We start from the raw sequence: 12,314 nt of genomic DNA on the forward strand, positions 1-12,314 counted from the left end.
CTTTCAATGACAGTCATCATAGTGGATGTGAACTGGTACTTCGTTGTCGTTTTGATTTGCATTTCCCTAGTAACTAATAGTGTTGACTCCTTCTTGCTATTTGTGTATAAATGATAAAATGAAGGAAAAAGAAAACCTGGCTTGTGATCAACTTTTTAAAAAATTAGTTGTGTCCTTTGAAGAAATGTTTACTTAAAATTAAATGAAGTGGCCTTTTCCAAATGTGAGGATTATCAAGCCATTAATTGTGTCTAAATATTTTAAATATTTCATAGTTTTTTTTTTTTGAGTTGGAGTCTCACTCTGTTGCCCAGACTGGAGTGTGGTGGCCACTCCTGGCCACCGCAGCCTCGACATGCTGGGCTCTGGCGATCCTTCCGCCTCAGCCTTCCAAGTAACTGGAACTACAGGCGCGCGCTACCACGCCCGGCTAATTTTTAAAATTTATTGTAGAGATGAGGTCTCGCCAAGTTGCCCAGGTGAGTCTCGAATCTGCAGGCTCAGGCAATCCACTCACCTCAGCCTCCCAAAGTGCGGGATTACAGGCTGAGCCACCGAGCCTGGCTTAAATATTTCATAGTTTTTATAACAGATATTTGTGAAGCACAATGTCTTGCCTTCTGGTTTATTTTTAAATTGAGTTTGTTTTTCTGTTTCTTCATCACCTTGGTTGGATTAGGGCTCTAATTTGTGCCCTTTAAGCTGTGGTTTTCGAAGTGTAGCTCTGAGATCGGCATCATCAGCATAACTTGGGAGCTTGTTAGAGCTGTAAATTCTCAGGGCTTTCCCAGATCTATTGAGTTGCAAATTTTGGGGGTACCCCAGCAGTCTTTGTTTTCGTAAGCCTTTCAGTTGAGTTGAATGGGTCACGCACTTAGGCTCGAGAACCACTACTGTAAACCAGCATTTTCAGGTTGATACTTTGACAAAGGGCCCTTGTGGGAGATGTAATCTACAACCTTGGCCTCATTAGCACCAATGTTTTTAGTTTAAATAGACAGACAATATAATCAGTTAAGTTGGAGTCATTTTGTAATCTGTTTAAGAAATACATGCATAAATCATATATTTTACCTAGAAATTGGTATTCAGTCTACAAACTATGTAAAAAAGGTAAGTACTTTTTAAAAGCTACTTTTGATCATAGTTAAAGGGCACGTAACTTTTAAATTCTTTATGTATTTTTCCTTTTATGTGTGGTTGGGTTTTTTTGTTTTGTTTTGTTTTACTTCTTCAGACCCTCCATCATAAAGGTCGATGGTGTGAAGGCTTAAGCCATAGAGTGTGCACCACTGCTGCCTTGTAGTGCAAATGTGAACTAGAGAGAGGTGTGTGTTGCCTAGGCACGTGCTTATTTGATTAGGAATACTGTTTTTCCTGTATGGAACATTCAAATGGAGACAGTAATTATATCTGCTTTGCAAAGTTTTGTGAGGATTTAGTGCACACACACACACACACACACACACACACACACACACACACATGTTAGAACATGTATAGTACATGATTAACACTTAGTAAATATTTTATATTATTTGTATAATTACTATATATAAAAATTGCCTTTTTTTTTTTTTTTAATTGGAGTCTCACTCTGTCGCCCAGACTGCATTGCAATGCCGCTCCCAGCCACCGCAGCCTCAACCTGCTGGGCTCTGGCGATCCTTCCGCCTCAGCCTTCCGAGTAGCTGGAACTACAGGTGCGCGCTACCACACCCGGCTAACTTTTTTGATTTATTGTAGAGATGAGGTCTCACCAAGTTGCCCAGGCGTGTCTCAAACCCGCGGGCTCAGGCAATTCACTCACCTCGGCCTCCCAAAGCATGGGATTACTGACTGAGCCACCAAGCCCGGCCAAATTGTCTTTTTTAATATAAAATATTGTAAGTATTGAAGTTTCCACACATAATATATCTGGTTCCCAACATCCAACAGCATAAGCCATGTGTTCTTTCAAAGGCGAATCACCCACGAATGTTGCCCTTCAAGACTGTAGACATGGAGCAGTTATAGCATTAGGCATTAGGAAACAAAGGAGATTCTAACAGGACCTCCTAAAGTCCTCCTGCTTTAAAGTCTCTAGGTTAGGAAGTGAATGTCAAAAGAGGTAATCAGAAGGCTTGAGGAAAGGCTTTTTTTAGGATGATGGGGCTTGAGTATATTTATAGGCTGAGGGAGAAAAAAATTAACCATTTGAGAGAAGATAAATATTGGGTGATCATTTATGGACGGAGACAGGGGAGCCGAGAGGAGTGGATGGGGGAGGGCCGAAGATTGGCAGGCTTGGGTGGAGAAGAGATGTGAAACATGCAGAGAGGAGTTGAGGTGCTTGATTTCTGGGGGAGCAGACATGGGAGACAAGATTGTTGTTGTGTTCAGATATTTGAAAGGCTGTTACGAGAAAGAGGTATTCAGCTAGTTCTCTTGGGTGCTGGGGAACAAAACTCATGCCCGTGGGTAAAAACTGTAGGAAGAACAGACTTTGGACCATTGCAGGGGAACAGTGAAAACTGTTTGTATCATCTTTGTACTTTGCAGGTGCAAAGACGATACAAACTAAATCTGAAGAAAGGATCCTGATGAGACTACTTAGTTATGTGCCTTGCCAGCTCTGTCATACTGAGTGAATCATTTAAATCTTTGAGCAGTGATCTCCTTCCTGACCCGCTACAGTGGGCCAAGAGCCTTCCTGGCCAAGTCCTAGCATAACACTTTCAGTTAACTAGTTGGCTGCCCTCCCCTGGGCTCCCCAGGACAAGGACCCAGTCCTTTCCTTGTTGTATCCCACCACTGCACACAGGCAGGGCCCAAAATGTAGGACTGTGCCACATAAAACATACAGTTCTGTATGTGTTACATTCAGAATTAAATCTGTAAAACATGGGAGTAGAAATACCCATTTCAAAGGATTGTTGTTAGGATTAAATGAGACAATATTTGAAACTACCTTGCATCGTTTCTGGCACTTAACAGACAACCAATAAAATTAGTTTCTTTTCTTTCTTAAGCAATTAGTATGTCACAAGATGATATTTAAAAGATTGAATAACTTCTTATAAACAATAAGTTACCATACAACTAAAAGGGTATCCCCATATTCTCATTGGCAGGAAGAATATGGGGATTAAGGTAGATTGGAACCTTGTGATATTGTCCAGTCTGTTCTCTTGCTTTAAGATAAAAGTGTGATCTCAGAAAGAGATGATTCTCTCCATTGTGACCTGTTTTAATACCTAATCTTTATTTTCTGGAAATTGTGCTATCTAATATGACTTCTTTCTAACAATTTAAGCTAATTTCCTGAAAGTCAGGGAACTAATTTTGTTATAGTCCTATGAAATGGTGTTGCATAATTTATCTTAAAAGCCATTTTTTTCTTGTTGCCTCTGTTCACTGTTTTCTATTATTCGCCCCCTTTTTTGGTTCTCTGTGTTTCTAGTTTCTCTATTGGTAAACAGTTAGAAGTTGTTTTGAGGGAACTAATCAACATCATAAACATTCTTCTAGAACTATAAAAAAGATTTCTAGTGTTTTACCCTCCCTTTAAAATTCACCCTTCTCCCCTGTTCTCTTAGAAGGTTCGGTAATGTTTGTGCGGGCTGATTCTGTGGTAATCATAGACAGTTGACTGTATGAACTTGGTTTTGAATTAGCCAAACAATGAAAACAATAGTTGCTACGAAGTAAAAAATAACTGTTACGACATTTGTGCTAAGCTATACATTTGGGAGACTGAATTGTGCCAAGAGTTTTAGTAACCTGAAATGGCTTTCTTTCTCAAGTGCTTTTTCATTTAGTGCAATTAGTACAGACTCAGTTTTTCTGGAGTGGTGCTTGCAACTCACACAGTATTTACCATTGTATAATTATGAAGAATGCATACGTCTCTGTGTGGCATCTCATGTCTTAGGACAGGTACAATAAATACTAAGTGGCTGTAGAAGAATGATATAATGCCAACAAGGAGAGGAATTCCATGCAAGGTTTAAATTTTGTATGTACATTTTGGCAAAGTGCTAAAGTAAATTACCATTTTCTTCACTTCAGAAAAGGTACAAAGGAAGATGGTTTTTTAAGCAAAGCATAATCTCTGGAATTTAGCATAAAGACTCCTGTTAATTTCAGGCCTTTTTGGCATGTTGTTGCTCCTTTGTGGGGAACTAATAAGAAACAAAACCCCATCCATTTTTACTTCCTTAGCATCATAGAAAGATCAAGACAGCTTGTGTAAAACAAGAGGAAGAAATTTAGGAGTTAATTAACATTTCAGTTCACTGTATTTGTCTTACTTTATATTGTTTTAATTTTGGAAAACATCTTTTTTTTTTTTTTTGCTTTGTGTTACTTCTTAGTATATCATAGTAATATTTTTTCTTTATCCGTATAGAAGCATAATTGGGTGCTTAATTTGTTTGATACCAGAGAATGTCATTCTGTTTATATTTTATAATTTGGATGAGTTTCATTCTAAAATATCAAGATTTATACGTAGGTTTTTAATGGCTTTACTTATTGATAGAGTTCAGAGAAAAATATGTATTCATATACAGACAATAAAGTATTACATTAATTTTGAAATAATATGGCAAATAAATTTTTACATTAAAATTTTCAGGAATGGAAACTTCTGAATTTTCACTGAGTTCAAAATTACATGTATACTTATAGATGTAATTCTAGTCTTAGAAAAATGACAATTAAATGCTTATTATCTGCTGACCAGTTAATGGGACAAACTGGATTGTTTCCAAATGTAATCAAAGTACCGTTAACTTGTAATCATAGCACATGTTCTGAAGCTTTTATAGCTTTCTTTTATCCAAAGAGTAACACATATGTTCATGTTATACTCTTGCTTAAGCATGTGGAGTTAGTGGCAGAATAAAACTGGTCTGATATTTTTCTTTTGTAACTTAAGCTCACTGTTCTCATGTTTCCTTATTCTCCATTTCCTTAGGAAGCATGACCCTTTTAGGAAACATTGATGAATGAGTTAGGGGAAGAGAATCATCAAACAGAAGAATATGCAAGGTGACCTGGCACAGGAGCTATGTCTAGTTGCTTTAGTGAGGTAGTCAAAGAGAAGTGTATGTAGGCAAGACCACCTCTAGGGTGTGGGGATTTTTAAAATGTGGTATCTAATTCCTTTGTCAAAAGAAAAACCAATTTCACTGGGCAGTTTTTTACATCAGATAGAATTTGAGAGCAATTCTAGGAGCACCATTTTTTGTACTGAATTCAACCTAGGTCCAGATACACTCAATGTTTGCAAAGGAAATACGGCAAATTGCCTTTCTTGGGCACATCGCTTAGCATGTTTGAGATTCATCTCCCTCATCTAACATGTATTGAAGCCTACCATTTGTCAGGCTGTTTAGTTCTTACTTAAACTTTACAATTTTTCCTCCCACTCCCTTTTAAGGAAATCAGGACTTTTAAGCTAATATCTTGGTGTAGGTTTGATACTAAGTTGCAGAATAGGTACTGGAGCCCAGATCTTTTTGATGCCAGATTTCGAGTTCTTAACTTTGAAGCCAGTGGTTCCCACACTTTAGTCTGTAGCAGAATTACCTGGAGAGTGTATATTATGGGGCCCTAGAGTTTCTGACTCCACAATAGGGCCCAAGAATTTGCATTTCTAACTAGTTTCCAGATGTTGATGCTGCTGGTTCTGGGGACTGTATCTTAAGATCCACGGTTCTCTACTGTACTGCCTCACTTGATTCTCTGAGGAGTAAATGAGACAATTCACATGCACTTGTGTTAATAATCACTGATACTTACTGTTTGCCATGTCCTAGACACTGTTCTAAGTTAATTCCTTTTTATCCTTGCATTAATCTTAGGAGGTAAACTGCAGGAAGAGGATGCTAGGATGTGATCACCACTTTAAAGAGAAGGAAACTGAGGTAGAGAAAGGCGGCCAGTAACTAGTTTCAGCAGTGAGTTAGTGGCAAGAGTGTGTTGCTGTCATTATTGCTTCTGTTTGCTGTGCTGGTTTGAAGGCCAGTCTCTGGCATCATCTCCGGAAGGAGATTTCACGCTGTGCAAAGGTTAAGAGAAAAGGAGACCCTTCTTTTCATCCATCAGTGTTCTGCAGCCTTGGAGGGCTGTTGCAGGCCAGGACTGGGAATAAAGGATTTCCCTCCTTTTCAGATCATTCTTCTACCATTCTGAAGGTGGATGATGTACTTTGTTATTCTGATGAATGATACGATTCTGAAAATGACCTATATTTCAGTTGTACTATGAGATCTTTGCTGTTCATTAGCATGAATAAAAGGGATTCCAGGAGATTTCGTATGTAAGAACCATGCTTGTGGTGCCAGTGTATTAAATTAGAAAATGTGTTGACTGATGGTGGCCACCCTCCAACAGGGCATTCTCTCATCTGAGTGTTAACCTGCCCAAGGCTGCTCTAAACCCAAGGAAGATTTCAAAAGCAAAACGGAAAGGAGTGAGAGGAAAAAGTCAACCTGTAATTAAATATGAAACCTGTATTCTGCTTAGGAAATAGTTCTGTTTCCCCATTTGTTTTGAAGAAAAAAGTCCCAAAGAGAAAGTGTCTTCAAGAGAAAGCAGTTTTTTAAGAGAGAGCATAAACAGTTTCAGAAGGTAATATCACATTGCTGTATGAATACGTTATATATTTGCTTCCATTAAAAGTTTTGTTGAATGACTGTTATGTATAAAATACCTATAAAAATAAGACATGTTTTTCCTTTCTCTCATGGAGAACTCATGGTAGACCTCACAGTTAATTTAATTTATAAAAGAGCATCAGTTCTGAAATTAGTGTAGCCTGGCACATATCTCATTTAGAGGTACTAATATGATTTTTATGATGGAAGTATTTGAATCCTGAGGTAAGTGTTTCTTTTTAATGGGCTAGTTGTTTACTGCAGAGCTAGTGCTAGATCCCAAGCCTCCTCACTCTCAGCTTGAGTTCTGCTTGGTTTAAGATGATTTTTTAAATTTATTGTCTAGATTTATCTCCCTCCCTTAAACTGTGAACTTTCGGAAGGTTATTATGACTTATCCTACATTTTTGGATATTCAGCTCTATCTTATCCTTGTTTTCTGTTTTTCCTTTAAGATTTCAAATGCAGTAGTGCATTTGAAATGGAAACAAGAACAGCAACAAAAAAAGAAATGCAGCCTGGACACTTGACTTGCAGTTAGGATGCTGAATGTTGACACGTGGTTTTTGACGCATTGTATCTGTTCTGGTTTGTTATAGGTTAACGAAGCCCTTGTCATTTGCTGATTGTGTTGGGGATGAGCTGCCGTGGGGATGGGAAGCAGGGTTTGACCCTCAGATTGGTGTCTACTACATCGATCACATCAACAGTAAGTTTTCCTTTTTGTTGAAAGCAAACGTATCAGAAAAGTAATCCCCAACACATCTAGTCATACAAAAGAGTAAACATTTTACAAAGTGAGTTTCCTTATTTTAAATTCCACTTTCTTAGTGATTGATATTTAACTGAAATACCCATCTTGGTATTTGGGGCATGTATGTAGAGTTGTGCTAATAGGGACAGAGAGGGAGAAAAGGTATCTGGTCAGTCTGTCTGTCTGTCTGTCTGCCTGCCTGCCTGCCTGCCTGGACAGGAATGAGCTTTCTTCTTCAGCACAGTTGTAGGGGCCTGAGGATATCCAGAGCTGTTGAACTCCCCTTTCCACGACCACTGCATCTTCCAACGGGGTCCCTCCTTGTACTTGCCATGGAAAGAACTGGGCATTGGCACGTTGGCACATGACCCGAAGACGTGGCTGTTTGTAGGTTAGGGTAGAGGATGGCGGGTTAGGGTGGAGATGGGAAGATTAGCATTCATCAGTGGCTCTGGAAGACAGCATAACTAGGAGGCTCCCCACCTCTCATTTTAACAGCATTTAAATCTGTCACATACCTGACATGGTAAGTCTAGGGCAGAGGATAACTGAGGTCATGAACAACTTTCTTTCTTTCTTTTTTTAACATCACTGGTTATTTTATTATTATTATTATTTTTTACTTTTAATTTTTTTATTTTAAAGATGTGGGGTACAATCCAGGGTTAGGTATACAAATGCTCATTATGCAGGTACCCTTATTGATGAGTTGCCCCCCCCAGTAGATTCCCACTACTGCCAATCCTTTTCTTATAATAGTACAATAATTGTTCAAGGTCCGCTTATGAATGAGAATATGTAATACTCAGTTCTTTGTTTCTGTGATAGATCACTCAGTATTATAGACTCTAAGCCCATCCAGGTTACTGTGAAGTTCATGGTTTTATCCTCCTTTATGGCTGCGTAATATTCCACTGTGTATATGTACCACGTTTTTTAAAATCCAGTCTTCTTGTGAGGGACAGCATGGTTGGTTCCATGTTCTTGCTATTGTGAATAATACTACAGTAAACATACGTGTGCAGGTATCTTTTTTTTCTTTTTTTAGTTGGAGTCTCACTCTGTTGCCCAGGCTGGAGTGCAGTGGCACACTCATGGCCACCCCGGCGTCGACCTGCTGGGCTCCCATGATCCTTCCGCCTCAACCTTCCAAGTAGCCGGAACTATAGGCGTGTGATACCACATCTGGCTAATTTTTTTATTTATTGTAGAGATGAGGTCTTGCCAAGTTGCCCGGACTGGTCTCGAACCTGCAGGCTCAGGCAATCCATTCACCTCAGCCTCCCAGAGTGCTTGGATTACAGGCTGAGCCACCGAGCCTGGTCATAGGTATCTTTTTCATAGAGTGATTTGAGTTCCTTCGGGTATATTCCCAGTAGGGGGATTGCAGGGTCTTATGGAAGGTCAATTTTTAGATCTTTTAGGAATCACCACACTGCTTTCCACAGAGACTGTACTAGTTTACACTCCCACCAACAGTGTAGAAGTGTTCCCTTTTCTCCACTTCCTCTCTAGCATCTGATGAACAACTTTCAAAAGCACATACTTTGAAGTATTTTAAATATATTTGAATGTGTATGTGTCTCTGTAAATATTCAGCTCTCTATCCACCCATTTAAGAATTTATTCAGATGGTCACATACAGTTCTCATTGTTACTCATTTTGCTTATTTCACTTAAAAATAATTTTTTATTTTTATAGATTTTAGGGAAGGCGTAATGAATTTATTTTTTATTGTCTTATTTATCTTAGATCTAAAACGTTTTAGATAAAGAATTTAATATCTTTAGGAATTATATCATTATAGAAAATGTTTAATTTGCCATGCCTTTAATAGTAATGAATCTTCCCTTGTGTAGGTATATGGTACATTTTTTGGGAGGCCACAGAAGCCTGTATTAATAGTAGTGAGGTACCACCTTACAAGTAGGTGAGATGGATGGGTGGAAAGGAACAGCACTTTGAGATATTAAGCCAATTTTTCAGTGAGCATATACCCATACAGTTAGTGATCCATTGTGCTAGAACATATGTTGCACACAGTATGGGAACCAACTTTCATGCATACTATACATTCATTCAACATAAATACAAATAACAGTTTCTACAAGTTGTTGCCTTAGCCCATTTGTATGATCAAAAGAAATGTGACTTTTTTGTAGAGATATTATCTCTTCCTGAGGTTTTTAAAATGTCATGAAGAATTTATAATTGTGTGTGTTTAAAGTTAGCTTTTAATTTTGTTTACTAAGAAACCTTTATTGATACAGTGTATTATTGTATATTAGGTTGTATTATTTATCAGTGGTTGACAACCAAGTGATGTAATCTGTAAGGGTGAAAGGAACTAATTTTAGAAAAAAATTAAGTTCATTTTAAACACTTTTGATTTATGTCATGGTGAATAAGCAATTCGGTGAACTTTATGACATGTGTAACTCTCACTTTTATACTTATTTTAGATGGGTATTTAACTTTCTTTCCTTAAAGTCATATTTGGGAGACCAGAAACCGACCTAGCTGTTCTTGTTTTACAGAAGTAAGGTCTCATGGTACCAAAGTGAGAAGACGATTTCCCTCAACTTCCTTCCCACCATGACCCAACTCCGTGGTGTCAAAACCCACCCGTGGGGCTTGCTCTCTCTTCTCAGGGAATAGGTCCTCTTCTGGACACTACCAGCCCCCTGCTGATATCTTTCACAGGACTGTTCTTCAGCCAAAATCCCCCCTAAGCTGTGGTCCACTCTTGCCTTCACAGCCACACTTACTGAAACCGTAGTCTGCATGAGCTCTGCTCTCCGCTGTCATCCATCATCTCACAGAAATTACTCTTGCCGAGGGCACCCCAAACCTCAGCGAGTTATCAAATCCAAGCAGTACTGTAGCCTTGCCTTCTTTGTTTGTCACTGTGAATTACTCCCTCCTGCTCTTTGCTCCTTTCGATTCGTGGCATACTATGGGAATTTTTTTTTCCCCATACCTGACTGAATTTGCCCCAGTTTCTTTCTCCTGTCTCTTCTTCACCTTACCTGCTGTCAGGATTTCTGTAATAGTCTCCTAGTGAGGACTTCAGTTACTTTCTTCTGGCTGTTGGCTGCCCAATCTAAATCTTCTCCAGAGTTCCAGGTGCATATTTTTGATTCCTTACAGAAAATACTTCCAGCCCGCCCCTCCTGGCCTCTGCCTTGCCATCTCCTGCCCTGCCTGGCCCGGGAGGCCTCCAGCAGTGCCCTGTGCTTCCTTGGCTTTCTTCATTTCTTTGCATCTGTTGGATCTAGCCCCAACACTCCTGCACAGTCCCTAAGCCCTCCCTTTTGACTGAAGGCGGCCACATCCTTCTAGTGTCCATCTGCGCAGGGGCCACTGCTTCCCAAAGGCCTTCTCTGGCCTCATCCTTCCACCTCACAGACCCCACCTCATTCTGGGTTAGGTACCTCGTCCATTATTTCTGTAAGACCAGGTGCACAGAAGTATTGTCATACTGTGTTTAAATTATTTATTTGTATGTTTTACTCACTAAATGTGAACTTCTCGAGGGCAGTGACTGCATCTTTTTATTTTGTATCCTTGGGTGACTAGCATAATGATGAACTCTTAAATGTTAAAAAGAAGAGCTTTATTGTTTAACGCACAGAATAGAAGCTTTCTTTTTTTTTTTAATTTAAGGAATTAAAGTACATTCCAGGCATATATTATACTTCGAAAAGCACCATTCTGAATATTTAAAATCTCAATTATCAGAATATAAGTTTTTAAGTCTACCATTTTGCTTTGGGGTAGTAATTGTAGTCTGTGTCCTGGTGGATTTACTGTACCCTAAGGTTCCCAAATTACCCACAGCAAGTAGTTCACCCACTCAAAAGGATCCAGTCCATTATCTCATTAATCTTCAAGACATTCCTGTGAAGTAGTTTAGGGAGCACATATTATCTTTTCAAACAGCTGGTCCACACATATGTTGTGTTTTGACATTGTATAGTTTCAGCATTATTTTCTCATTATTTAAATAGACGAAATAAAGAATGTTTGACTATTTATTACCATTTCTATGAAACAGTATTAAATATTTATAAGTAAAATACTTGACCTTCACGGTGATAATTGTTTTGACCTTAAGTATTGGATGGTAGTATTCACCTTTTAGTGGATATGTGTGGAGTGGGGGTATAGATATTGATGGGGAATATTTGTAACTAACCAGAAGGCAGTTATGAGGTGGCATTTGTAAGGTTTTGATATTATTACTTATAACCAAAAGTAAATCACTTTTTGGTAGGGTCAAAAACGTACCATTTTTTTTTAAAGTAATTGAGGTTTTGTTTATATACACAAACAAAGATAGTATGTATTTTTGGTGAATTTTGACAAACATGCAATTCTTTGTGACAGCCACATCAATCAATATACAGACTATTTTCATCACCCCAGTAATTTCTATCCTGTTCCTTTCTAGTCAGCCCTACCTACTACTGCAAACATTGTTCAGGCTTTATAGAACAATGAAGTAACTTAGTTTTACCTGTTAAGGAATTACTTCATATAAAAAAACTGTGTTCAGGGAATAGATTTTTTCTTGCAACATGTTTTTAAAGAATACACTACTGTCTGGGCATGGTAGCTCATGTCTATAATTCTAGTGCTTTAGTCAAGGCCAAAGGACTACTTCAGGCCATGAGTTCAAGACCAACTTGGGCAACATAACAAGACCTTGTCTCTACTCCCCACCCCCCCGCCAAATAGCCAGACATGGTGGTGTGCACCTATAGTCCTAGCTACTCGAGAGACTGAGGCAGAAGATCACTTGAGCCCAGGAGTTCGAGACTGCAGTGAGCTATGATTGTATCTGTGAATAGCCACTGCACTCCATCCTGGGCAACATAGTACAATCCTGTCTCCAAAAAAAAAAAAAAAAAGA

At 38.7% G+C, this 12,314-nt stretch overlaps 1 protein-coding gene across 1 annotated transcript in view; it reads left to right on the forward strand.

Moving 5' to 3' along the window:
• The first annotated feature begins 7,247 nt into the window (after positions 1-7,247).
• The window catches only part of WWC2 (WW and C2 domain containing 2), a 119,986-nt gene continuing 114,919 nt past the window's right edge, over positions 7,248-12,314 (forward strand). The window contains exon 1 of the mRNA XM_008063811.2: positions 7,248-7,353. The gene's annotated coding sequence lies outside the window, so the exon portion shown is untranslated. The remainder of the gene's footprint in view (positions 7,354-12,314) is intronic.

Source organism: Carlito syrichta, unplaced genomic scaffold (assembly GCF_000164805.1).
Source record: "Carlito syrichta isolate Samal-C Ts95f unplaced genomic scaffold, Tarsius_syrichta-2.0.1 Scaffold307055, whole genome shotgun sequence".
NCBI classification, from domain to species: Eukaryota; Metazoa; Chordata; class Mammalia; order Primates; family Tarsiidae; genus Carlito; species Carlito syrichta.